The sequence below is a fragment of the Equus caballus genome, chromosome 30 (genome assembly GCF_041296265.1).
Source record: "Equus caballus isolate H_3958 breed thoroughbred chromosome 30, TB-T2T, whole genome shotgun sequence".
Taxonomy (NCBI): Eukaryota; Metazoa; Chordata; class Mammalia; order Perissodactyla; family Equidae; genus Equus; species Equus caballus.
This window is the reverse complement of record NC_091713.1, coordinates 7,561,208-7,585,741: the sequence shown is the minus strand read 5'-3', so window position 1 is coordinate 7,585,741 and position 24,534 is coordinate 7,561,208. Positions and strand designations below refer to the sequence as shown.

The 24,534-nt window shown below is 44.5% G+C and overlaps 1 protein-coding gene and 1 long non-coding RNA gene across 5 annotated transcripts in view; one reads left to right on the top strand and one right to left on the bottom strand.

The window, feature by feature from the left end:
* The window catches only part of LOC138921490 (ral guanine nucleotide dissociation stimulator-like), a 265,069-nt gene that overhangs the window by 27,575 nt on the left and 212,960 nt on the right, over positions 1-24,534 (bottom strand). For all 4 annotated transcript variants that reach the window (XM_070255648.1, XM_070255645.1, XM_070255646.1 and 1 more), the window contains 2 exons: positions 5,642-5,797; positions 4,268-4,393 (listed from right to left, as the gene is read on the bottom strand). The gene's annotated coding sequence lies outside the window, so the exon portion shown is untranslated. The remainder of the gene's footprint in view (positions 1-4,267; positions 4,394-5,641; positions 5,798-24,534) is intronic.
* On the top strand, positions 7,017-13,345 carry LOC138921493 (uncharacterized). Its single transcript, XR_011434116.1, has 4 exons — positions 7,017-7,267; positions 8,014-8,059; positions 8,655-8,715; positions 8,994-13,345. It is a non-coding gene; the product is annotated as an uncharacterized lncRNA (long non-coding RNA).

The window sequence follows — 24,534 nt, the reverse complement described above, 5'->3', positions numbered from 1 at the left end:
GACAATAGCAGATCAATGTTTCTGAGGCATGGCTCCACCAGTGCCCTCTCTGATGCGGAAACCTTCCTCTCACTGCCTACCTGATAGACTCCAACTCTCTGCCTTAGCACTCAAGGGCCCCTCCGCCTTTCATGTATCCCACAGTCCTGCCAAACCGAACAGTACCCACTACCCAAAAACACACATTGCATTCTTCTCTTTCACCTCTGCCTGATCAGATGATGGACTTGAAACAAAGCCATCATTTGCTAGTTAAGTGACTTTTGCACAGGTCATTTCACCTCCCTGACCCTCAGTTTCTGCATATATAAGTGATGAATAGTAAGATTCACCTCATATTGCTCTTATAAAGAATTAAAATTGACTTAGAGAGCATATGCAAAAACAGCTGGCTCCCTGCCTGACATGCTGCAGTCACCAATAATTATTCGGATCTAAATATTGGCTCATGCCATGCCCTGCTTCTTTTCCTATTAAAACCTTATCCTTCAAAAATCGGTGTGTACCCTTTCTTGAAAACTAGCCCAAGGTGTAAACTGAAGTTCATTTTCCTAAGCTGCTCAGTAACATTTATAACGCAAAGTCTAATGCGTTAGATCGGTTTTTTTTTTAAGCAAAAGAAGCTAACTCTGGCTAACTTCAGTTTTCTTATTGAAGAAATTGACTAGAAGGATTTACGGTAACTCACATAACTGAAGGGAATTTTTGAAAAAATCAACAAACAAAAAGCAAAAATAAGCTTTGGAAGACACAATAGAGCACAGTGTATAGTTATTATTACTGCCGTTCACCAAATATTGTCGGCTCTTCTCTGGCACACAGAAGGGATGTATCTTCTTGGCCCCTTAAAGTCAAATGTGACTTTGTGAGCCTTTGGAAAATGAAACTTGAGCAAAAATGAGGCTGTCTCTTCCAGCAAACCTTTGGCAAACAGTAGGAGTGTGTTTTTCCTGCCTGGCAGTTGTGCAAGAAGTTGGATCGAGCATCTTTTAGCTGCCATCTACTCAATCCTCCAGACTGAGCAAGGATAATACAGAGCCAGCCCCTGATGACATGGAGCATGTTCGAGAAATAAACCTTGGTTATTTTTAGCTGAGACTTAGGAGTTTGTTGTGAATACAGCACAACATGGACTATCTGACTGATGAAAACATATGTAGGGGAGGAAGACATTTCCTCTTCCCAAATGTGGGTTCGTCTGGCTGGAGAACGAATTAAATTCACATGAGACAGAAAAGCAAGAGAAAATTAAACAAAGCTTTATGAGGAACCGTGGCCCGGTGCCTTTCTTCCTGAAAGAAGAAAGGGCACCAAAGAAGTGGGGTGCACATAGTGGTTATATACCGCCAAATGGGGTGTTTCACATGTGATTGAAATGTCCCTCCCACAATAGTCACAAGATTGCCCTGTCGGCACTTGATGGACACAGCAGGTAGTGGGTCTGCTATCTCAGTGGGCATAGCAGGACTCAAGTCGATTGTCTGGAGCTGGGCGGTCACAGGTGAGCTCAGCAATCAGTTCCTAGCCTAAGGAAAGATGCTTAATTCTTAAGAAATGTCAACATTGGGAGGGGGAGGAAAGTCAGTTACAGGAGGTTACCAGACTAGCACAATAAAATGCAGATTTAAGTCCTTGCCTTTGGTATTGATTAAGAGTTTTTAGAGAGAAGGTCATCTCCTTTCTTCTTCCTGGTACAGAGAGGGAGGCAACTTTTACAGATAGAGATTTACCTTACAAATGTAAATGTGCCCTAACAAAGGGCAAGTTCCATTCCTCCTTCCCTGTCCCAGTTTATCAAAAGCAATCAGCCTCAAATAATCCTGATGCCAAAGAGACATATCTTGGGGTGGCCATTTCCAGGTCCCCACACATACATATTACCAATTTCCTGTGCTGTTGACCAAAATGACTTCAGTGAGCCAATATTAGAATTCCTTTTCACAAAGGTGGATAAGTGACAGATTAGAAGTCTACACTGTCCCAGGAGTGTAGACAGATACCATGCTTATATATAGCAAAAATATTTCCTCATTTTGTCCTTTACCTGTCAATAAAAAAGTATATCTATAGAAATCTGGAGGTAAAGCTCCAGACAAAACCAACATGGTGACAAGGAGGAACATTACATACTTGTAAAAGGAGCGACAGATGAGAAAATAATAATAATGGCTGGGAACTTATACAACCTTGCATTGAAAGGGATCTCATATGGAACTCAGGAAATATTTATAGCTGAAAGCACTACATGGCAAAATCTGGTGGATGGAATTAAACAATACTTAGAAGAAAGATACCTTCAACATATGTATCTAAAAAGAAAAATTAGAAACCAATGAGCTACTTGTTCAAGAAGCTAGACAAAGAGCAAGACAGTAAAGTCAGGAAGAAAGGAAATGCGGAAGAGAAACGCCAAACCTTTGTTTCTATTTATTTGCTCTTTATTTATTGCTAAGGACTGAATTCTCTCTCCCCACCATTCATATATGGAAGCCCTGACCCCTCCTTGTGACCATGTCCAGACACAAGGTCTTTAGGAAGTAATTATGGTGAAAATGAAGTCATAATGGTGGAACCTAAATGAGATAGGACTGTGGCCTCATCAGAAGTGGAAGAGATCTCTCTTTCTGTTTCTTCACACGCATACACACACCCCGCCATCTGAGGACTCAGTGAGAAGGGGACCTTATGCAAGCTGAGGAGAGAGCCCTCGCCAGAACCTGACCATGCTGGCATCCTGAGCTCAGGCTTCCAGCCCCCAGAATGGTGAGAAAATAAATTTCTGTTGTTTAAGTCACCCACGCTATGGCATTTTGTTATGGGAACCCAAGCTAAGACGCTTATCTTTCACAGTTTGTTCCTAGGTTCTGGTACCAATTCCAATGTGTGTGGGGTTGTGGGTCGGGGGAGTCCCCCCCACCAACAAGCAATTCTTGGGACACCAGCTGGGTGTCCTACAATTCAACTCGATTCTGACACTATGCACCCAGAGACAGCATCACATCCCACAGGTTAAGGGTTCAGTCCCCAAGACTGCCCCCACTGCAGGTGCCAAGAGCAAGTCTAGGTTGTCGCCTATGCTTCTGAGCAACTGGCTGTCAGTAGGAGGTTCTCAAGACTCTCTACTCCGGTTCGACGAATTTGCTAGGGCGGCTCCCAGAACTCAGAGAAACCTTTTACTTACTAGATTACCTGTTTATTAGAAAAGGATATGACTCGGGAATAGCTCGATGGAACAGACGCATAGGGCAAGACATGGGGAAAGGGCACTGAGCTTCCACGTCCTCTCCAGGTAACCACTCTCCCAGAACCTGCACATGGTCACCAACCTGGATGCTCTTGGAAATCTGTCCTTTTGGGTTTTTATGCATAAGCCGTTTATTTATTCTCTTACCCTCAGCTGCTGTTTTTCCTTCCCCATTTATAGCCCAAAGCCAATCAAAGAAGGACATGTGCAGTGTGATGCTGTTCCTGTACATTTTTTAAGTGCATAACAATGTAAGAATTTGTTAACGGAGACATACACATGTATGTCTTGACTATGCATAAAAATGTAATCTTTTGTTAATGGAGCCATGCACATGGATATTCTTGGAATCATAAAGAATGTAATTAATTTTAGGATATTGATACCTATGATGAGGGAGGGAGGAGAACGGGATGGAAATGTGAATTTTAGGTGTGACGGCAACATTTTGCTTCTTAAAAACAGAGATATCGTTGTGGGCTGAATCATGTCCCTGAAAATTCATATGTTGAAGTCCTAACTCCAGGACCTCAAAATAGGGCTGTATTTGGAGAGAGGGCCTCTAAAGAGGTAATTAAGGTAAAGTGAGGTCACATGGGTAGGCTCCAATCCAATGTGACTGATAGTCACGTAAGAAGAGAAGATTAGAACTCAGACACACACAGAGTGAAGACCATGTGAGGACACAGGGAGAAGCGGCCGGGGAGAGAGGCCTCAGAAGAGACTATACCGGCCAACGCCTTGATCTTGAACTTCAGCCTTCAGAACCGTGAGAAAATAAATTTCTATTGTTTAAGCCATCCTACGTGTGGTATTTTGTCATGGCAGCCCCAGCAAATGAATGCAACATCGGAAGCAAATAGGGCAGAATTTAACGTCTGTTCTTTCTGGGTATTGGGGCCGGAGATAGAGGTCATACTATGTACTCTTCTGCATATTTGAAATATTTCCATAATAGTTAAGAAAATAACAAGCAGATCCCGAAAAAGAATAACCAGAGAGTAGAAATTTATGTGTGATTACCTTACAGGCCAAGGTGGGTTTCGTGTTGGGCAGGTGGTTCTCTTCCACAGGGTGTGTCAGTCACCCATGAATTCCCGTCTCTTGGCTCTGCCATTCCTGACGCCTGTATCATTGTCTGCAACCAATCTGCACAAGGAGAAAGAAGGAACACGGAGAAGACACACCTGCTTTCAAAAGTTCCAACCTGGAAATGGCACACACCACTTCCACTCCCATTGCATTGGCTGAAACATAGTCACATGCCACACCTCACTGCAAGTTGCTGGGTGACTGCCTTCCTGGGCACCCAGGACAAGGATGTGGACAAACAGCCAGTAGTCCCACCCACAATGTCATCAGGTTGACCCTGGTCTTCATGGTGCTGCTCAGTCTACAGTGTGTCTGCCAGGTCTATGGTTAGGGTTTAGATATTTTACAAAGGCGCGGGGTTGGGGGTCATGGTTTGGGACTTCAAAGAGGAGGAAGCCAATTCACAAGGAGACAGAAAACCAAATGTTTGCTGGGCCATCTCTAAACAAATGAGAGAGAACTTGTGTAAAATGGGCCCGGCTAGGTACCTTCTTCTCTACCACATCTAGAGTTCCCTACGTTGACAGCTCCTTCCTGGAACAGGCCTTCTGTCTTAAATTCTTTTAAGCAGTTAGGGGCGAGGCCAAAGTTTCTTTTATATATAAATTTTATGTGTATATATGTAATTTATAGAACTAAATAAATGAATTTAAATATAGATACAATGGATTATATATTCTATTATATATCAATATTAATATATATTATATATATATAGATAATCTCCTTGGTTCTCCAGAGAACCCTGACAAATACAGGAGGAGTTAATATTCTTTTATCGATGGCATTTACATTTAATCATTTGAAATTCTTAGTTATGACATTGTTATGGCTTGCAAGGAAGTGTCCTTTTCAGTGTTTCATTTAGAGGCCTCAAGATACCAATTTTAAAAAGTTTCCCATTTTATTTGTTTGGTTTGATAGGCTTTTTCCAATTGAGTGCACAGATAAACCAATTTAGGAATTTTCAAAGGAGCTCCATTTAGGCCAGTGAAGCTTTAAATCACCCTGAGTAATCTGAGCCCAGTGGGACAAAAATCTACATGTAGAAGGTCTGTATTCTTTAAAGACAAAACCAGCAGGAGTCCCAGAGTGGGGCTGTTCTTTGGTGGTCCTCTTAGAAAATGGATTTCTCATTTGTATGAACTTACCAAAGGATCAAAGGCCCAAAAAAGGAGTGAAAGAAACAGAAGTTTCAAACAAAGCTGACAATGGAAGGATGGCCAGAACCACTATCAAAGGACGCCTACATAAAGAGTCTGGACCTCTACCAAAAATGGGAGGTCCAGGCCCAGGAGGACTTACCACCAGGAACCAGAGCCACCAGGAGGAGACGACAGAGCACAAAAGATTCTTTGCAGGCACCTTGCTTGTGTCTGTGAAGTGGCACCAGAATTGAAGGTCAGTAGCTAGGGATCCCACTTCTGTCACCATGTAAAGTCAGCAAATAAGAGGCATAAACTGCAAAAGAACCAAAAAGTTTATTTGGGGGTCTCGAGAATTGCAATTCAGGAGATGTAGATTCGAGTAGAAGCTCAAGTGTGCTCCTAGGAAGACAAAGGAGGCAGGGGTAGATAAAAGGAAAGGACACAGGCTTACAAAGGTCTACAGTGAACAGTTAATGACTGGTTCTGGCATGGGGTGAGCTGACTTGCCAGAACATAGTTGGTCCTAGGCAGACTGCCCCTTCTTGGAATGAGGAAACACTTCAAGATGTGACCTCTGCTGTCAGGTAAAGCTCAAAAGTTCAGTTAACATCTGGTGGTGGATGTGGTGTACAAGCATAAGCCCCACTTCCTTAATGGCCTCCCAGCTCCATTTTAGAAGCCTTGAAAATGGTACTCCATTTTGTCATTGTCATCCACCACAGTCACGCACCATGTAACAATATTAACGATGTTTCGGTCACTAATGGACCACATATATGACAGTGGTCCCATACGGGTAGCACCACATAGCCTGGGTGTGTAGTAGGCTCTACCACTTAGGTTTGTGTAAGTACATTGTGTGATGTTCACACAACAGTGAAAGTGCCTAATGATGCATTTCTCAAAACATGTCCCTTTCATTAAGTGAGGTATGCCCGTACTGATTTTAGTCTTGTGAATGTTGAATAATGAATCATTCATTTCAATTATTTGAGTCAGCCCCACTGGCTGAAGACGGTAAAGGCTGACTGAAGCAAAAAACTAAAATTTGTTATTCAACATTCACAAAAACAAATGAGTAAAGAACTTTAAGTTCTATATCAGGGTTCATGTAAGGCAAAAACATTCTAAAGGAAAGATGGATTTGAGGACATATATGATTCTGAGTGTAAATGTCTGGCTACAAGCAAAAATTCCAGGGAGCATTTCAGACTTTCGAGGCAGTGGAATTGGTGAAACCAAAGTCAAGCTCTCCAAACAGTAAAGGGGGCCCAGGTAATATCTGGAGTACAGGTGGAACAGGCAGAAAATTCCATTAATGTAATTGTATGATATGATGAACGGACAGAGTTGGAAAATAGGATGGCAGGGTAGGGCAGAGGGACCTGGAGGGCCCAGGATGGATGGAGAGATCAGCTGGGCTGGTGGCGGGAAGGGGCCATGGGCACACCCTCTTCATGTCCCCTCCCCCACCCTCTGAAACCCTTTGTGACTCTTCAGTGCTCTGTGATGCAGGCCTGGGATTATAGGCAAGTGTGGACACTCTCAGAGCTCAGTTGCCTCAGGCAGCCTTGCGATTCAGAAAATGGAGTTCAGTCAATGGAATGTTCTCTCATTTCTGAATAGCCATATTGAGTTGTTTTTGAGCATCTGCTCAACATTCTTAGATAGTGACCACAACCTCACCATCGTGTGTGGGTTGTGGTTGCTTCTTCTGTTCCTGTGCTTCCTGGTGGGGATTCCATCTTTACCAACCTTCTGGAAAACCAAAATCTACCAAAAGGTAAGGATCCCTGGGCAAGCCACCAACAGGGATTTTTTATTGTTGTTTCCATTTCTAGTCCCACATTTTTAAATGAGTTGGTCCAGAGAGACTCCTAAGATGGCAAGTCTGAATAGAGGATAGAACATCATCCTTTTAGGGGACTAGGCCAGGCAGGACTAGGGGTTCAGCTGGGACTGTTTCCCATTTAAAACTCACAGACCATCTGGGTGTGGTGGAGGATTCCTGGATAAAATCCCATCACTGATTTCACGGCCCTGCATTAGGTTATTTAGAGAGTTTGGGATCTGTGTAGGAGAACACTGTTCCCAACACTGGATCATGAGTCACATTCCCATGTCGGGCGTCATTCGACCAAACCGTCCTTTGTATTGGACAGATCAGGAGAGCAGGGCTGAGCCTCTGAGCAGACACTGGAGTGTGAGCTCTGTCCCAGGATACAGGGTCCCATCTGAGGAAGCACAGATGTGACTGTGGGCCTCAGAGTCTATGCCCGCCTTGAGCAGAGGACTTCTGACTGAGAACATCAAGTGTGGACTCTAGCCAAAAATCCTCCTTCGAGTTTTTCAAAGAAGGAAAAATTGAAAGTATCTTATCACCTTTAGAAATTCAGAAAGGGAAAGAACACAAAGTGCTAGTAATAAAAATAGAGAGTGACATTAATCTTGGATGAATATCTGAGTTTCCTAGAGAGAGGAGCAAGCCAACTAAGTCCTCGCTCCTCATTCTTTTCTTTTTGTTCTCAGCGTCAGGGCAGAGCCAAGAGGAGAAGAAGAGGTGGAACATCAAGTGGTAAGGTTCCACCTATCCCACCTGAGCTCTCCAAGGGTGACCCTTCCTGTCCTCTCCATGAGGTCCCAGGTCCATGGTCTCTGAGGATGTCAGTCACTAGACAGAGTCCCTCTCAGAAGATAGAGGCCTCAGAGGAAAGGCTCATGGGAAGGTAGTCAGAACCCGAGACATTTCTCAGATTCCTGCTCTGCCCAGCTCTGGGCATGAAGCAGTGATGGGCCTGGACAATGGGTGTTGCCCAGTGGGTGGCCATGGGAGACGTCAAGAGTCAGAACTTCTGTCTCCTGACCTTATGAAACTACGTTGACTTCCTGGATGATCAGACTCCTTGAGGTAACCATTGACCTATGTTCCTCACATGGTGGTTTTGAACATCCCATGGGATAATGTATGTGGCAGTACTTTATAAATGAAGCAACAAACACATGTGAACCTTATTAATATTATCATTGACCGTTTGACCACATCTACTGATTCTTGGGGCTTTCAGAGTTAATAGCCCGTTAATATCCCAAGGGTCTCCCATAAAGGGACTCCTGTGTAACACCTACACTTCTACCTTTATTACATGTAATTCACTCTTCTGGTTTCCCAGGTTGGAGAAATTACCAGAGGGAAACAGAGGAGAAAAGGAGGCTAATTTCTATTCTGAAAAGGTGACTAGTCTTTTCTTTCCTGATCGCTCTTTAACATGTTCTCTGCAATTCCAGGGATTCAGTACAGCCTGCAGTAGTCATGGGAGGGGTTTGCCATAGGAACGGGTATGTGAATGAAGGCCTTGGTGTGAGGGCTGCTGAGTGTATGGTGAAGTCATAGACGTGGGGCATTGTGAAGGGGCAGCAGGCTTCAGGTGGCCCCTCCCCTGACAGGCCAGCAGGTCCTCCTTTCCTTGTTCTGGTCCTGGCTACAGTTTTCTACTTCCTGTCTCCCGCAGGCCCCTAGGCCGGCCTCTCGATACCACCCGCTTTCGTCAACTATTATGCCCAGACCCCTCCTGTGAGGCGTGTAATAGCACAACTGCTGAGATCAATCGGCTCCTGGAGGACCTGGAAGATGATACCGCCTCTGTGTCCTCTATGGCTTCCACAGCTTCTGGGACTGAGTCATCATTCACTCTGTCCTCCGCCTTCTCAGAAGTCCCTCCAGGAGACCTAACACCATCCCCTCCACCTGACCCTTCCCCACCGCACCCCTCCGTCCTCTCACCTAACCCAATGACACCCTTAGCTGACTTTCTTTCACCCTCACCACCGGGTCACTCTATGCCACCAGAGCCTTTTCCTCCCTTGGAGTCCAAATTCCCAGCAGATCGTCCCCCACCCCAACCCCTTGCCCTTCCCCCTCTGCCACCACATGACACCCAGGCAACGGGTCCTATTCTCCAACCAGAGGCCACTCTGTCTCTGAATACGATCTTCTCTCTTGACCGCACCCTTTCCCAAGATATTAACGCCTTACCAAATTTGTCCCAGATAATCAATCCCACTGATTCACTGGCTTGTCATCACACAGCACCAAGCCTGTCTGTCTCACCACCGACAGACCACCCTTTAACTGTGACTCAATCTAAATCGGTTTCCATCTTATTGAAGTCTGTTCCAGAGAACTCATCTCCAGATAGCCCTGGTGGGTTGTCCACTTATGTCCCAACAATCAGAGGCACTGACCATTCAAGCCTGTCAATTTCAGAATTATCCTGGTGGCAAGCTTGTGCCAAAGGCTTGTTCTTAGCACCTTCCACCTTGGCACCATGTGATTTTAATCAAGAGTTTCTTGCCCTCCATTCTTCAGAGTCCTCTCTGGAGAGACACCCTACAGCTAACCTTATAGAGCCTGGTAACCTCTCATTTCTTAGCCCTCATGTCCTGGCACTCCTGGAGAGACAAGTCCGAAAGAGGAGTGATTTCCTGATGTGGAAGGAAAAGGAGAAGGAGAAGGGTTCTTTTCCAAAAAAACTTAGGCCAGGCCACCAACTAAATCCTTCGGGGAAAATGTCAGAGTCAAATGCTGATGAGTGTGACTCAGCATTCTCCCTTCCTTTTTGGAGCAGTGCAGGCAAACCAAAGGAGCTGCACATGCATGAGCAGCCCCCATATCCTAAAATCTTGGAGGACCATTTACAGGAAAAATGTATGCAGCTCTTCTGGGGTCTCCCATCTCTGCACAGCGAGTCCTTGCCCTCTGCTATCCGTGACTCAAGTGACTGCACCACAATCTTCCTTTTCAATACCATCTCAAATGCCTCCACGGGCCAAGAATCCCCAGTACCTCTCCATCGCCCACCTCCATCCTTGCCTGAGATCCAGCCCCAACCCTTGCCTCAAACCCTGCCCCAATCCCAGCCCCTACCTCTCACTCAGGTCAAGTCCCAGGCCCACCTTAAATCCCCACTCCCAATCCTACCATCTGGTCCTCTACCCCAGATAAGGATCTGTGGAGTGTGTCACCATAGACCCCAGGATGAATCAGAGTCTCTCACCTCATCTGAAATTCAACAACTGGAATGGAAAGTGTTGCAGAAGCAACAGGAAAGTTTGTGGGGTTCCCCCTCTGTAGTCCAAAGATCTCAGGAAGAATTTTGTTCTTCAGCTCCCAACTTTCCTTACCATCAGGCCTCCCAGGCCCATGCCTCCATCTCCACCCTTCCCGTAGAGTTTCCTCTCAGTGATGAGCTGAGGAAGAAACTGGAACATCACCTTCGAAAGAGGCTCATCCAACACCGGTGGGGCCTGCCCCGCAGGATCTGTGAGTGTCTGTCACTGATGATGCCTCCAAGAGATTTCTCAGAGATAGCTAAGTCAGAGAGCAATCGTGGACTCTCACGGATCTCGGTGAACAAAGATCTAAATGTTGGATTGAGCCAATCCAAAAGCTTCCATGAGAGGGGTTCAGAACTGCTTGAGGTAGAGAAGGAGATGGGGAAGGATCAGGGACATAGCCCAGAGAACGGCCCAAAAGCTCATCTGTTGAGTGACCCAGAGAGCTCTTCAGATAAGGATCCGGCATATGACTCTGAGAAAGACCTAAATAGTCACGTGGCAAGTCTGTCAGGGAAAAATTCAAGGGCCTTGGAGGAAAGTCTAGATCAGAAACAACTTGAAAATGTCCTGAAAGCACATTTGAGCAAGAAGTTTGAGGAAATCAGTGAGGCTCGGCTCCCTGGGATGGTGCGCAGTTCATGGCATGCCAGCAAGCAGACATTGCTGCTTTCTGACAAATCCCGCACCCAAATAACACAGAGGAGTTTGCCACCTTCAGTGGGTGGGGACTCCTCCCTGAATACCTTCCAGGAGCTTTGCTTCATTGATTCCAGCGCACAACAGATGATGGAAAGCCATATTAAAAGCTTTCGTATGAGAATGGAATGGGGCCTTCCCTGCAGGGTCCTTGAATCCATACAGGCATTTAAATTGGAAGATGCTGCATCCCAGTCCTTGACCTATTTCTACTGTCCCCCCTCAAATAACCCAACTTTGGAAGTGGACTCCAAATCCGAGGGCTTCGAGCCCCATAGAGGAAGCTCTAAATCTGTTCTTCAAGAAAAAGCGGAAACAACAAATTCAGCCCTGGTCCTGGATCGTCTTTGCCCTGCTACTTCACCTATGGGCAGGCAAGGACAAGGGGTGCCGAGGCAATCACCCTCTGGTATCAACCAAGAGATTGCAGAGGTTGTTCAGAGGAGTAAGGGTGCCAGGCAGACTCATCTGCCTGTCACATGTGGCATCACAGGCAAAGCGAGTCAGAAATTTACTCAGCTAGGCAACAGATGCCCCCCAGAGCTGCCTGCAAGGCAAGCTGGTGCCAAACATGAGACAAAGGATGAGAGAGTGAGTCCCAGTGATAGAAGAGAAGGGCGACAGGACAAAAAGATGAAGTCGGAACCCTTTTCCGTGCACAGCATGGCCAGGGACATATTCAGGGCCAAGGAGCTCAACGCTCTGCAGTCAAAAACTGGTAATGTGTTGACAACCAGCAAGCCAGGAAGCTCCCAAAGGATACGTGAGAATCACAGTAAAATAGAAATTATTGGGACCATTGAAAGCCCTGCACCAAAAAGACAAGTTCCCCAAGACCCGAAGTCATCGGATCTTAAGGAACATCTGTTTAGGGAATTAAAGTCGAAACTAGAGAAGAGGAATCAGAGCCAGGTCCAAGGCCAACACACTGACAGGTCCCCTGCCTCAGAGAGCTTGACTTGCAAGGCCTCACTGACTCATGCCTGCGGTGTCTCCAGTGGGGACATGGGAGCTTCCCAGGTGCTGCATGTCCATCTGGAGGACACTGGGATCAGCAGGCAGCAGCGGCAGGAGCCTTGGATCCCTAAGAAAGACCGAAAGAGGTACGAGGATAAGAAATTCCCACCAGCTACAATGAGAGTGAGCCCCCCGGGCACCAACAAAGAAGAGCTTGGTGGAGGGGATGCAGGGTTGGGGACATCCCAACCTACAAGAAAGAGTTTCCCTACTCAGATCACAGCATCAGAGGAGACGCGTGGGAGCAAGTCTTCCCAGACCTCATCACAGAAGGCACAGCCTCCTCCTGAAAGTCTGTTCAGAAAAAAGATGAACCACATTTTTCAATGGCTTCGTCCTGGGACAAAAGGCAAAAACCAAGAACATCCCCAGGAAAAGGGCAGCCCCATATCATCTGCACAGAGCAGAGGCCTGGTTAAAGGGAGAGCTGCCGTTACTGGGAGCACCACGGCTCAGAAGACCAGGAGGGTCCCTGGGAAGTTCCCAGTGGAGAAACTGGGGCAGCAGTGTGCAGCAGAGGTCACCCGCCCTCAAGAGCCCCTTCCTTCCCTGAGGAAGTTTGTGAAAACTGACCAGAAGGCAGAAGAGCAGGCCCAGGCAGAGCCCGTCCAGGGGCATCCTTCCAACTACTGGGCTCCCTCCTGTAAAGTGCCAAGCACCAAGTCCTGCCACCAAGAAGTTGTCTTTGCTGGCCAGAATTATCCTACATGTTCTAGACGGATCAGAGACCAGAACAGACACCCTCAGAAAGTCATGGCGTTTAAAGATCAGCTATTGGATCAGAAGCGTCCCTTATCTGTGCCCCGCAGGGAGCATGTGCCCCATCCGAGCTCCACCTGCAGGCATCAAGCCGGCCCAGGGGCCTCCAGCTGTTCTCACCACTGCTAAAGGCACTATGTTTAGGGATCTGTCTCTATGTCAACAGAAAACGCTTTTCCAGCGTTTCGAGAGCGGAAAATTTCCCACCGCAAAATATTTCCTTCTTGTGGAGAATATTACTTCTCCCCAATAAATGATTCTCTAATAATAGTGATGTCTTTTCTGTGTCCTGTGTTGGGGGCATGGGTTTCAGGTAACTCAGGGCTTGTGCTTAGGGAAAAGGAGGAGTGAGTTCAGCTCTTACTGATTGCTTCCTCTGGCTTCTAAAAGGTCACCAGTGCTCTGGAGCTCTTGTTGACAAAGAGATATCACGTGCCCCCAAAAGCCCATTTCCTCCCTGTTGAAGTTTGAGGAGGTGGGCTCTGCCTCCTGCCTCTTCGCTTAGCCTTAACGAAAGTGTAGAGCAGCCCACACCTTCCGCTCACTGAATGTTTTACATCCTTCAGAGAGTAGGGAAGACAGGTGTTCTCTATCCGAAGAGGGTCAAGAATAGGTATGCAATTCATAAAACAACAATGAAGAAAAAACAGTGGCTTCATCATGATTTAGAGGTCAGTGACCAGAGGACCCCACAGGTGGGTGAACCCTGAATGGGATTTGGGGGGTGGGGGAGGGTATTGCTGCAGTGGATCCTGGGCTGGTGGGGGAGGGGCTAGGAACAGCACAGACGCGCCTTAAGAATCTGTCATGCGAGTCATATTAATGTGTTAGGGAAGAATACTTTAAACTTTACATTGAGGTTTCCCTACTGGAAAGGCACCTGGGGGAAGTGGTTCCCCTCTAGGTATTTCTTCAGACTGCCAAATGATATTTTGTTGCAGAGCAAAAGCATCACTCAGCTGCCAGTAGTAACAATGTTGACCAGGTAGCCACCTACCTCCCAGGATAAAATAAAGCTGAGAGTAAGGAAAAGATGACTTGGAGTAAGCGAGGAGGGAAGAAAAAATGAAGAGGGGAAAGAAGGACCTTGCTGGTAGAACAAAGCTTTATGCCTCATCATCCATATGGTGACCCTGTCCTGTTCCCCCCGCCCCCTCCTCAATCTGATCCAGGCATCACCACCTTGAGGCTGATCCAGGCACTGCACAGCACACTGATGCCTTATTCCAAAAAGGCACTGGGCTGTTCTTTGAATACTAAACAATATCTGCAGGGAGGTCGTCAGGCATGGCATCCCCCTCTTTGGGGAAGGTGATCTTGCTGCCTTCCTTCCATCTATGCTTAATAGGAATATACAAGATCTTGCCCTTAGTGTGTACAGTTCACCTATCGGGATGGAAGTGCCGCCTCTGATATTCACGGCCTTGGTGGAGCCATGGCTGGTCTCCCCCAGAACACCTGCAGCTCATGAACCAGAGGTGAGTCCCAGACTGTGCACCAGGTTACAGATATATGGGGGTCTCACCATGGACTACACACATACCCACCCTTACAATAGGGGTTTGGAGGAAAGGCAACTCCACTTAGACAGACTGGGACTCAAAAATTGGCTGAGTGTCAACTGGGGCAAAATTCAAAAAGCATTATGATGGTGAGCATTAAATACATTAAGTTGTAGACGTCTAAGTAAAATAAAGATGGCTACAAGGGTGGAAAAATAAAATACCAATTTTGTTTTCTAAAAACAACATGATTTTAAAAATGGAAGGGAGGAGAAAAAGGGAAAAATAGAATAAAATGATTGTTCTATAAGTAATAAGAGGGGGTCAAGATATAGGTGACAAACGAAATAAGACTCCGAGTAAGGGAAAGGAATTTGAGGACATTAGAAAAGATACAAGTATAATGGTAACTATTGTAACAAAACCAAACACGCACGCGCGCACACACACACACACACACACACACACACACTACACAAATGGGGTGAGTATCCCAGAGGGCACTGGAGGTAGTTTTCCCAGAAAGGCTTGTGAATGCTAGGTGTTAAAACGAAAACCAAAAACAAAACCGGTGTCCACTACAGCCTCTCTCACTCCACACTTGTATCTTCTTGTCCAGAGTTATGCCATTGAACCCACAATGTCTGAAACTTGAGGTCAAAGAAAGAATGCAGATTCTGTGGAGGTCCTGGGAGGGGGATGGGGCCCAGGGCGGGAGACTTGAAGAGGTGAGGAGGCCATGGAGGGCTCTACCATCGATGTGGATAGACCAGCCAAAGACCAGCCTCTCAGTTTCTACATCATCTCATCTTAGGGTCCTTTACTTCCATTCCAGTGTAGTTACTGCCACACTCCAGAGCTTATCACCAGGAACACTTCAGCCATCCAGATTATTACAGTCGGACATTCCACCCCTTGGCCTCGTCTCTCATTCTTCTGATTCATATGCCCCTTGTTAACTTTTCAACTCCAGGCCCTTCATTTTTCCACTTACTCCTTGTCTGTCGGTCAAGCTCTTGTTTACATTTCCTCCCTCTCCGGGGTAGACTCGATGGTCTGTCAGCTAACCAACATTTAAAAAGCTCCGCTACTAATGGGCCCCATCCAATCCCTTTTAATCCTTCCTGTCTGGCAAAATCCCATCTCTCTGCCTTTCCCAGAAATGCCTTCCTATAACTAATTGATCACTATTGGATTAAATCTCACAATGGAGTCTACCGATGCCACAGTAAATTCAGCCCCAGTACTAGCTGGAAATCACTCACTCATTCCACAAAGAATTATCCCATGCTTACTAACATGAGAACAAGACAAATGGAGCTTAGGTCGCTGTTTCCTTATTCCATTCTCTCTCCAGGGACACTCAAACGTATTTCAAATCTCCTCCACTTTCCTCAAATTTAGGCTGTCTCCATTTGCTCAGTAGATGTGCTGGACCACTGATCACAGAGGAACTAGAAGTCAGGAGACAGGAACTTTCCGTCAATAAACCTTCACAAAAACCTTTTCCCGTTCCTCCTTTCCTTCTTTCCTGTTATATGAAAAGAGGTTTCCTTCCTAACCTCAATGATTACACTTCCTGAAATGTCCTTATTGAGAGAGCTAAACCCTCGTCTTGACGGACTGAGCCCCCTTGCCAGGTATCCTCTCGTCCCCTCCCTCTCTTTAGGAGGCACTCAGCTTCTTTCATTATTTTAAGCTTCTATTACAGAAATGTTTAAACAAGCACGAGAGCAGTGGAACTTCCCATGTACCCCTACCCCACTTTCACAGTCATCATCTGGCACGTGTGATACGGCCCGTCTCCTACACTACGGTTAAGGGGCAAAAGCCCATGGGAACATCCTGACATCCGTCTCTCAGGTGTATGCTTTGTGCCCATGTCACAGCTCTCACGTTTCTTTGACATTTACTACCTGTGGAGCTCACTGACCCAAAACAGATGGACAGAGCCATGGGGAGGAAACGCACTGAGCTTCAGATGCTCTGGCCATCAGTTCTGCTCAGCCCTGTAGTCAAGCCTGAGAAGTCACTGAGTTAACTCCTCCCTCCACCCCACGCAGAAAGGAATCTTCCTAAGCAAATGCAGTGCACGGTGTTGCAGTCCCTCAGTCACACAGTGACTGCAGCACGTAGAGAGCACAGAAGGAGAAAACTGTACATGTGATAAGGACTTCACATCACCATGCAAGTGTTTTCAAAGATTTAGAAGAAAGTTTCTTTCCTGTAATACATTTAAAACGAGCTACTGTATGATGAGTTAAACACAGGAGATCAAACACTTTATCTCCTCTCCTTCCCCAAAAGTAAAATATTACATGAAAAGATGCTCCACATCATTAGTCACCAGGGAAATGCAAATCAAAACCACTGTGAGATAGCACTTCACACACAGGATGGCTAGAATCAAAAAGTTAGATAATAGCAAGTGTTAGAAGGCCGAGAAACTGAAACCCTTCTATGCTGCTGGTGGGTATGAAAAATGGGGCAGCTGTTTTGGAAAACCATCTGGCAGTTCCTCAAAAGTTAAACACAGAATTACCATATTACCTAGAAACTCCACTTCTAGCTATACACTCAAGAGAAATGAAAACATATGTCCACACAAGAACTTGTACACAAATGTCCACAGCAGTATTATTCATAACGGTCAAAAGACGGAAACAACCTAAACGTCCATCAACTGACGAATGGGTAAATAAATTACGGTATATCCACACAATGTAATATTTTTTGGCAATAAAAAGTACTGATACATGCTACAATATGCACAAACCCTGACAACATTATGCAGAAGTGAAAGAGGCCAGTCACAAATAACCTCATATGATTCCATTCATACGAAATGTCCAGAACAGGGAAATCTAGAGAGAGAGGAAGTAGACTAGTGGTCGCTTAGGGCTGGGGGGATGAGAGGACAGGGGCATGACAGCTAAAGGTTATGAAGTTTCTTTTTGAAGTCATGAAAATGCTTTAAAATTGACTGTGGTGATGGTCACCCATCTGTGAATATACTAAAAATCATGGAATTATACACTTTAAATGGGTAAGTTGTATAGTATGTGAACTATATTTCAATAAAGCTGCTAAAACAAGTAAAGGATTTAAAAAGAATAAGGCCCTTGAGGATGACAAGAAGGGGAGAAGATATGACAAAAGATGTCAACACATTTTTTGAAGACGGAAATCCGGTGCAGGAGTGGTAACTGACTAGCAGAGCAGAGGAAGTGCCGGCAAACCAACTCACACCACAAAACCCCAGAAGACGGACGACCCGGTGGCACCAGATAAGGAAGAAATTAAGGGTTTCATGCTGTACACATGTTGAATATTTTGTTCTTTCCTTTGGTTCTTGTTTTATATTATGTATAATTTTTTTAAAAAAAATTTTGGGGGGGATGCTCTTTTCCAGTATTTTGCGAAACCCTGTTGAAATGTTAGCACACTTTAAATGTGCAAAGAGGATCCAGGGTTTCTTGCCTGGGACAGAACCTGCGACAACTGTTTTAAAGTCACCATTGCACACTTCTGGGGTCTGGGTAGGCTAGCGATGGCAGGTGCGGGAATAAAGGCCAGAAATTTCAAAGGTTAGGCAAAATTTGGGACAACAGCCAACAGTCCATTTTTAAAATGTATTTATTTAAAGATAAACTTGTGGAAAAGTTGGATGGATGGTAAACAACCTTCCCCCCCCTTATCCAGGTGTACCCATTAGTATTTTGACCCATTTTCGATATCTCTCCATTTTGTCTCTGTCTCCGCTCCCTCCCTCCCCTTTCTCTCTATATCAGCACACACACACACACACACACACACGGATGTCCATGAATGTGCCATGTCCGCGCCCGGGATCCAAACCGGCGAAATGCTGGGCCACCAAAGCGGAGTGTGCAAACTTAACCACTCGACCACGGGGGCGGCCCCACCTGAAACTATTGTTGGTGGAGCTTATCTTGCTCAGACTTTAAAGGATGACTTTACAATCATGAGTCCTGGGGACCTTAGGGGCAGTCAGGACCAGACTTGCTATAAAAAAAACAATGCCAGAGAAGCAAAGATACATAGAGGGATTTGTCTGAACAGAGACCTCCTGCAGTCGAGGGAGGGTACATGAGAGGGGTGGGCTTGAAGTGTACCTTCCTTTTGGGTAGAGACGATGGTGAAGCTGTGGATGAGGGAGAAGACAGGGAAAGAAAGGAGCTGTCATTACTGGTAAACCCTCTCACATGGGAGGGAAAGGATTGGGTGTCTGCGGCCAAGATAGATTCATCACACTCAGCGAGGGAATGCGGGCAGGCAAAGGGAGGACATGACACAGGGCTTCATTCCAGCAGTTTAGCACTAAACAATGAAGCTGTAAAAGTTATACCTATTAAATGACTAGCTAGCGTGGGGAGAGATGAAATAAATATATATACACCATCAACAAAAATGACATTATTGTTTAAAAAGGTACAGAGATGTCAATGGGAATTTTGGGGAAAAGATAGAAAGTAGATGGGGAAAAAAATCATAAAACCTTTCATGGAAGAAGTAACCATAGGTGTGATTCCAAAAAAATCTAAAGGTACTGTCAAATATGATTACAACTGTGCTCACTAGAAGTTATGCTAAAGAGAAGCCTAGTCCCTAAATCAAGATGAGTTTGACCCTGCAGGTCATGGTCCAGCACAATTGCTCTGTAAAATAATGGAAAAGTTTAAAATTTTGCTGGGAGGAGGGGATTTGGCAGAGAAAAAGAGGGAGCAGCAGGGTGAGACACCGTATGGGTGGAGGGGGCCAGATTTGAGAACCTTTAGAGGCTGACTAGCCTAAGAGGGATTCGGGGAAAAGAACAACTACCAAACATTTTCAAGTTGTTTGCCCTGGGTCCACGGATGTGCCACACCCTTGTGGCCCTCTTTCTCATGCTTCCTGTTGGTTGATACAGGCTACTCTGTTCTCTCATGCTTTTTGGTGATAGTGGATTCTTTTGAGGAGATAAGGGGAGGTGGGGCTGCTGCTGAGTGTATTTCTGGTTTCATACAGGTAAAAACACATTATGTATGAGGGGAAGTTTTAGTTGAAGGCCGAGTAGATCTTGGGGATGTAAATCCCTGGGCACAGGACCGACTTTCAAAGATGACGTGGGGGTCCAAAAGGAGATCACCAAGCAATAAAAGGCTCTTAGGTAATAGCTGGGTAACAGAATAAATAGAAAATTTCACCAAGGTGAAATATATGTTATGGTGAATATGTGGAGTTGGAAGGTAAGTTGGAAGGATCTAAAGGGCCTCAGGGGTGGACTGATTTGCTGGCCTGGATGGTGGGGGAAGGGTTGTGGGTTCATCACTTCTGTGTTTTCCCCTCCCCGACCATCAAGAACCTTTGGTGTCTATGCTAAAGCTCTGTGACGTGGGCCTGGAACTCTAGTCTAGAATGTGCACTCTTAACGCCCAGCTGCCTGAGGTGGCAGTGCACTTCTGGTGATGCAGATCACCCTCTTTGTCTGAGGAATGTTAATGCACCACGGCTGAGCTCCAGCTTGAGTTCCTAGGTATTCCCATCCCTGCCTTCCTGTGTGGGGTGGGGCTCCTTCTTCTGTCACTCTGCTACCTAAAGAGGAGTCCATGTTTCCCAAAATTTCGGAAAGAGAGAGACATCAATCAGGTAAGTAAATCAGGTCCCTCAGAAATATCAAATCTTTCTTTTCAAATAGATGCATTCAATGCTATCAATTTCTCCCTAAGTACTGCTTTTGCTATACCTTATAAATTTTAATATGTTCTATTTTAATTTTCATTTAGCTTAAAATACTTTGAGACTTCTTCCTTGACCAATGTGTTTAGTAGCATGTTGTTTAATCTCCAGACATTTTAGGATTTCCAGCTATCCTTCTGTAATTGATTCCTAGTTTAATTCCATTATGGTCTGAAAACATACTTTGTCCAATCTCTATTTATTTTATTATTATTATTATTTTATTTATTATTAAAGTGTGTTTTGTGGCCAAGAAAGTGGTCTATCTTGGTGAATGTTCCATGAGAGTTTGAGAAGAATGTGTATTATCGGATGAAGTACTCTACAAAATGTCAATTAGATCACGTTAACTGATGGTGCTGTTCAGGTCGACTGCATCTATACTGATTTTCTGCCTGCTGAATCTGTCCATTTCTGAGAGAGAGGGTGAAATCTCCAAACATAACAATGGATTCAACTATTTCTCTTTGCAGTTCTACCAGTTTTTGCCTCATATTTTGACACTATGTTGTTCGATGTATACATGTTGAGGACTGTGTGTCTTGTTGGAGCATGGACCCTTTATGGTTATGTGATACCCCTCTTTATCCCTGATAGTTTTCCTTGTTCTGAAGTCTGCTTTGTCTGAAATTAATATAGTTACTCCTGTTTTCTTTTGGTTAGTGTTAGCAGGGTACATTTTTCTCTGTCTTTATTTGTAATCTACCTGTATCTTTATTTTTAAAGTGGGCATTTTGTATACAACATTTAATTGGGTCTTGTTTTTTTATCCACTGACAGTCTCTGTTTTTTAATTGGTGAATTTACACGATTTATATTTAGCGATTTTTTTAAAATACGGTAGGACTCATACCTACAATGTCTATAACTGTTTACTATTCATTATATCTATTCTTTTTTCTTCTCTTTTTCTGCGTTTTCTGGTTTTAGACAAGCATTTTCTATGATTCCATTTTCTCTTATCTCTTACTATATCAAGTGTTCTTTAAAAAAATTTCAGTGGTTGCTGTAGAGTTTGTAATATACGTTTATAAGTAATGTAAGTCCTCTGTAACATTGTTTTCATTCCTTTCACTTATCCATATACTATAATCACCCAATACATTGTCACTATTATTATTAGCTCAATTGAGAATAAGAAAAATAAAAGTTTCATTTTACCTTAATTTATTTCTTCTCTTCCTCTTTTTAATCAAGATCCAAGTTATCATTTTCCTTCTCCCTGAGGAACTTTTAAAAATTATTTATTGCAGAGCAGGTCTGCTGCTGATGAATTCCCTCAGTTTTTGTTTGTCTGAGAAAGGTTTTATTTCTCCTTCACTTTTGAATGATAATCTCACTAGATATAAAATTCTAGGTGGGTGGTGTTTTTTCTTCTTTCAACACTTTAAATATTTCACTCTCTTCTTGCTTGCATGGTTTATGATGAGAATCCCACAATTCTCATCCTTGTTCTTCTAGATGTAGGGTGTTTATTTTCCTCTGGATTCTTTCAAGATTTATCTTTTGGTTTCCTACAGTTTGAAGACGATATGTCCAAGTATAGACTTTTTTAGTATTTATCTTGTTGGGGTCTTTTCTGAGCTTCTACAATCTATCGTTAACCTGTCATTAATTTTGGAACATCCTTGGCCATTATTACTTCAAATATTTTTCTACTCTGTTCTTTCTCTTTTCTCCTTCTGGTATGCCAATTACACATGCTACATATTTTGAAACTGTCTCACAGTTCTTGGATAGTCTGGGCTTTAAAATTTTTTTTCTTTTTCTCTGTGAATTTCAGTTTGCAAAGTTTCTATTGACATATATTCAAACTCACATATTCCTTCCTTGGCCGTATGCAATCTACAGATGAGCCAATCACAGGCCTTCTCCATTTCTTGTAGTGTTTTTGGTTTCTAACATTCCTTTTTGATTCTTTCTTAGAATTTCCCTCTGTCTGTTGACATTCCTCATCTGTTCTTGTGTGCCATCTATTTTTTCCATCAGAGCCCTTAACATACTAATCATGGTTATTTTGGATTCTATGTGTGATACTTCCAAAACCTGTGTCAATGTGAATGTGGATCTGATACTTGCTTTGTCTGTTTAGACTATTTTTTCTTGCCTTTTAGCATGCCTTGTAATTTTTGGTTGAAAGCCAGACATGCTGTATTAGGAAATAGGAACTGAAATAAATAAACCTTTAGTGTGAAGTTTTATGCTCATCTGGCTAGGTGTTGGGCTGTGTTTAATATTTACCGTAGCTGTGCATGTCAGAGGCTTCAATTTCCTCTAGTGTCCTTGTTTTTGTGTTTCTTGTGTCTTTAGGTTCCCCTAAATCTCCTCCTTAAACAGAGCCTATGCCTTGCAACTCTTTCAGCTATGATCCCATCACTATACTGCAGCCCTGGGGACGAGGTGGGAAGGTGTTAAGGGAGGGGATATAATTAAATCTTTTAGTGGGCCTGTGTCCCTGGGTTGTGACCTTCACAAGTGTTTCTAAGCTTTTTTTTCCTTTCTTTGAACTCTTTAGATGAGACAGGAAGGCTACAGAGGGCTGCAGTTGGGTAATTGCCCTTCACCCACGTGGGATAAGGCTTGGTACTCTTTTCCCCTGCTGAGGAGGCTTCTATTACGGAGCACACTCAGGGGATATTTCAAAGTCCTTTCAAAATGGTAACCTTTCTCCCCCACCCTCCCATGCCAGAAACATCAGAGTTTCTTCATGGTTCTTCACTGTGAAAACTTAGTAGGGTTCCTGGAAGTAAAACTCACGAGTAAGTGGGGCCTCCCCTTAAATGGTCCTCCAGGAGTTTCTCACTTTCATGCTAGCCCACATGCATCCTCAGCAGTTTGTCAGTGTCTTTTACGTGTTTCTACCAGTTTATGGCTCTAGTGGCTTCTGCTCCAGGTAAGCTGATCTTAACTGTGATTCTCTGCATTCACCCTCTCTGAAGATTTTGGGTAGTAGTTTGCCCTGCAACCTCAATTCTCTGGTGACTTCAAGAAAAGCCATTGATTTTCAGTTTGCTCAGCTTTTGCTTCTCCTAAGGACCGTAGTAAAGACTCCCAAGATCTTTAAGTGTTGGAGCTGGAACCAAAAGTCGCTCCTCAAAGGATAATTCTTTATTTTCCTGTTCCCTTTCTCACATTTTTAAATGAGTTTGGCTGGGCCAGAGAGACACCTAAAATGGGAAGTCTGAGGAGAGGACAGACCATTGCTCTTTTAGGGGAAGAGAACAGGCAGAACTAGGGCTTCAGGGAGGACTAAGGATTCCATTTAAAGCTCACAGACCATCTGGGTGTGCTGGTAGGTTCCCAAATAAAATCCCAAACAGTGATTCTGTAGTCCTTGATTCAGTTATTTAGCATTTCAGATCTGTGTAGGAGAACACCGTTCCCAGCACTTGATCATGAGTCATCTTGCCATGTCAGGCGCCACTTGCCAAGCCTTCCTTCGTGTTGGGCAGATCAGGAGAACAGAGCTGAGTCTCTGAGCAGACACTGGAGTGTGAGCTCTGTTCCAGGATACAGGGGCCTATCTGAGGAAGCACAGATGTGACTGTGGGCCTCAGAGTCTATGCCCTCCTTGAGCAGAGGACTTCTGACTGAGAACATCAAGTGTGGACTCTAGCCAAAAATCCTCCTTCAAGGTTTTCAAAGCAGGAAAAACTGAAAGTATTTTATCACCTTTAAAAATTAATAAAAGGAAGGAATGCAAAATTATAGGAATTAAAATAGAGAGTCATATTATTCTTGGATAACAAATATCTGACTTTCCTAAACAGAGAAGTGAGACCAATGAGTCCCAGCCCTTCCTTCTTTTCTTTTCGTTCTCAGTGTTAGGGCAGAGCCAAGAGGAGAAGAAAAGGTGGAACACCAAGTGGTAAGCTTCTACCTATCCCACCTGAGCTCTCCAAGGGTGACCCTTCCTGTCCTCTCCATAAGGTCCCAGGTCCATGGTCTCTGAGGATGTCAGTCACTAGATACAGTCCCTCTCAGAAAACAGAGCCCTCAGAGGAGAGGATCATGGGAAAGCAGTCAGAATCTGAAACACTTCTCAGATTCCTGCTCTGCCCACATCTGGGCATGAAGCAGTGATGGACCTGGGCAATGGGCGTTTCCCAATAAGTGGCCATATGAGATGTCAAGAGTCAGAACTTCTGTCTCCTGACCTTGTGAAAGTACTTTGACTTCCTGGATGATCAGATTCTTCCTTGAAGTAACCAGTGACCTATGT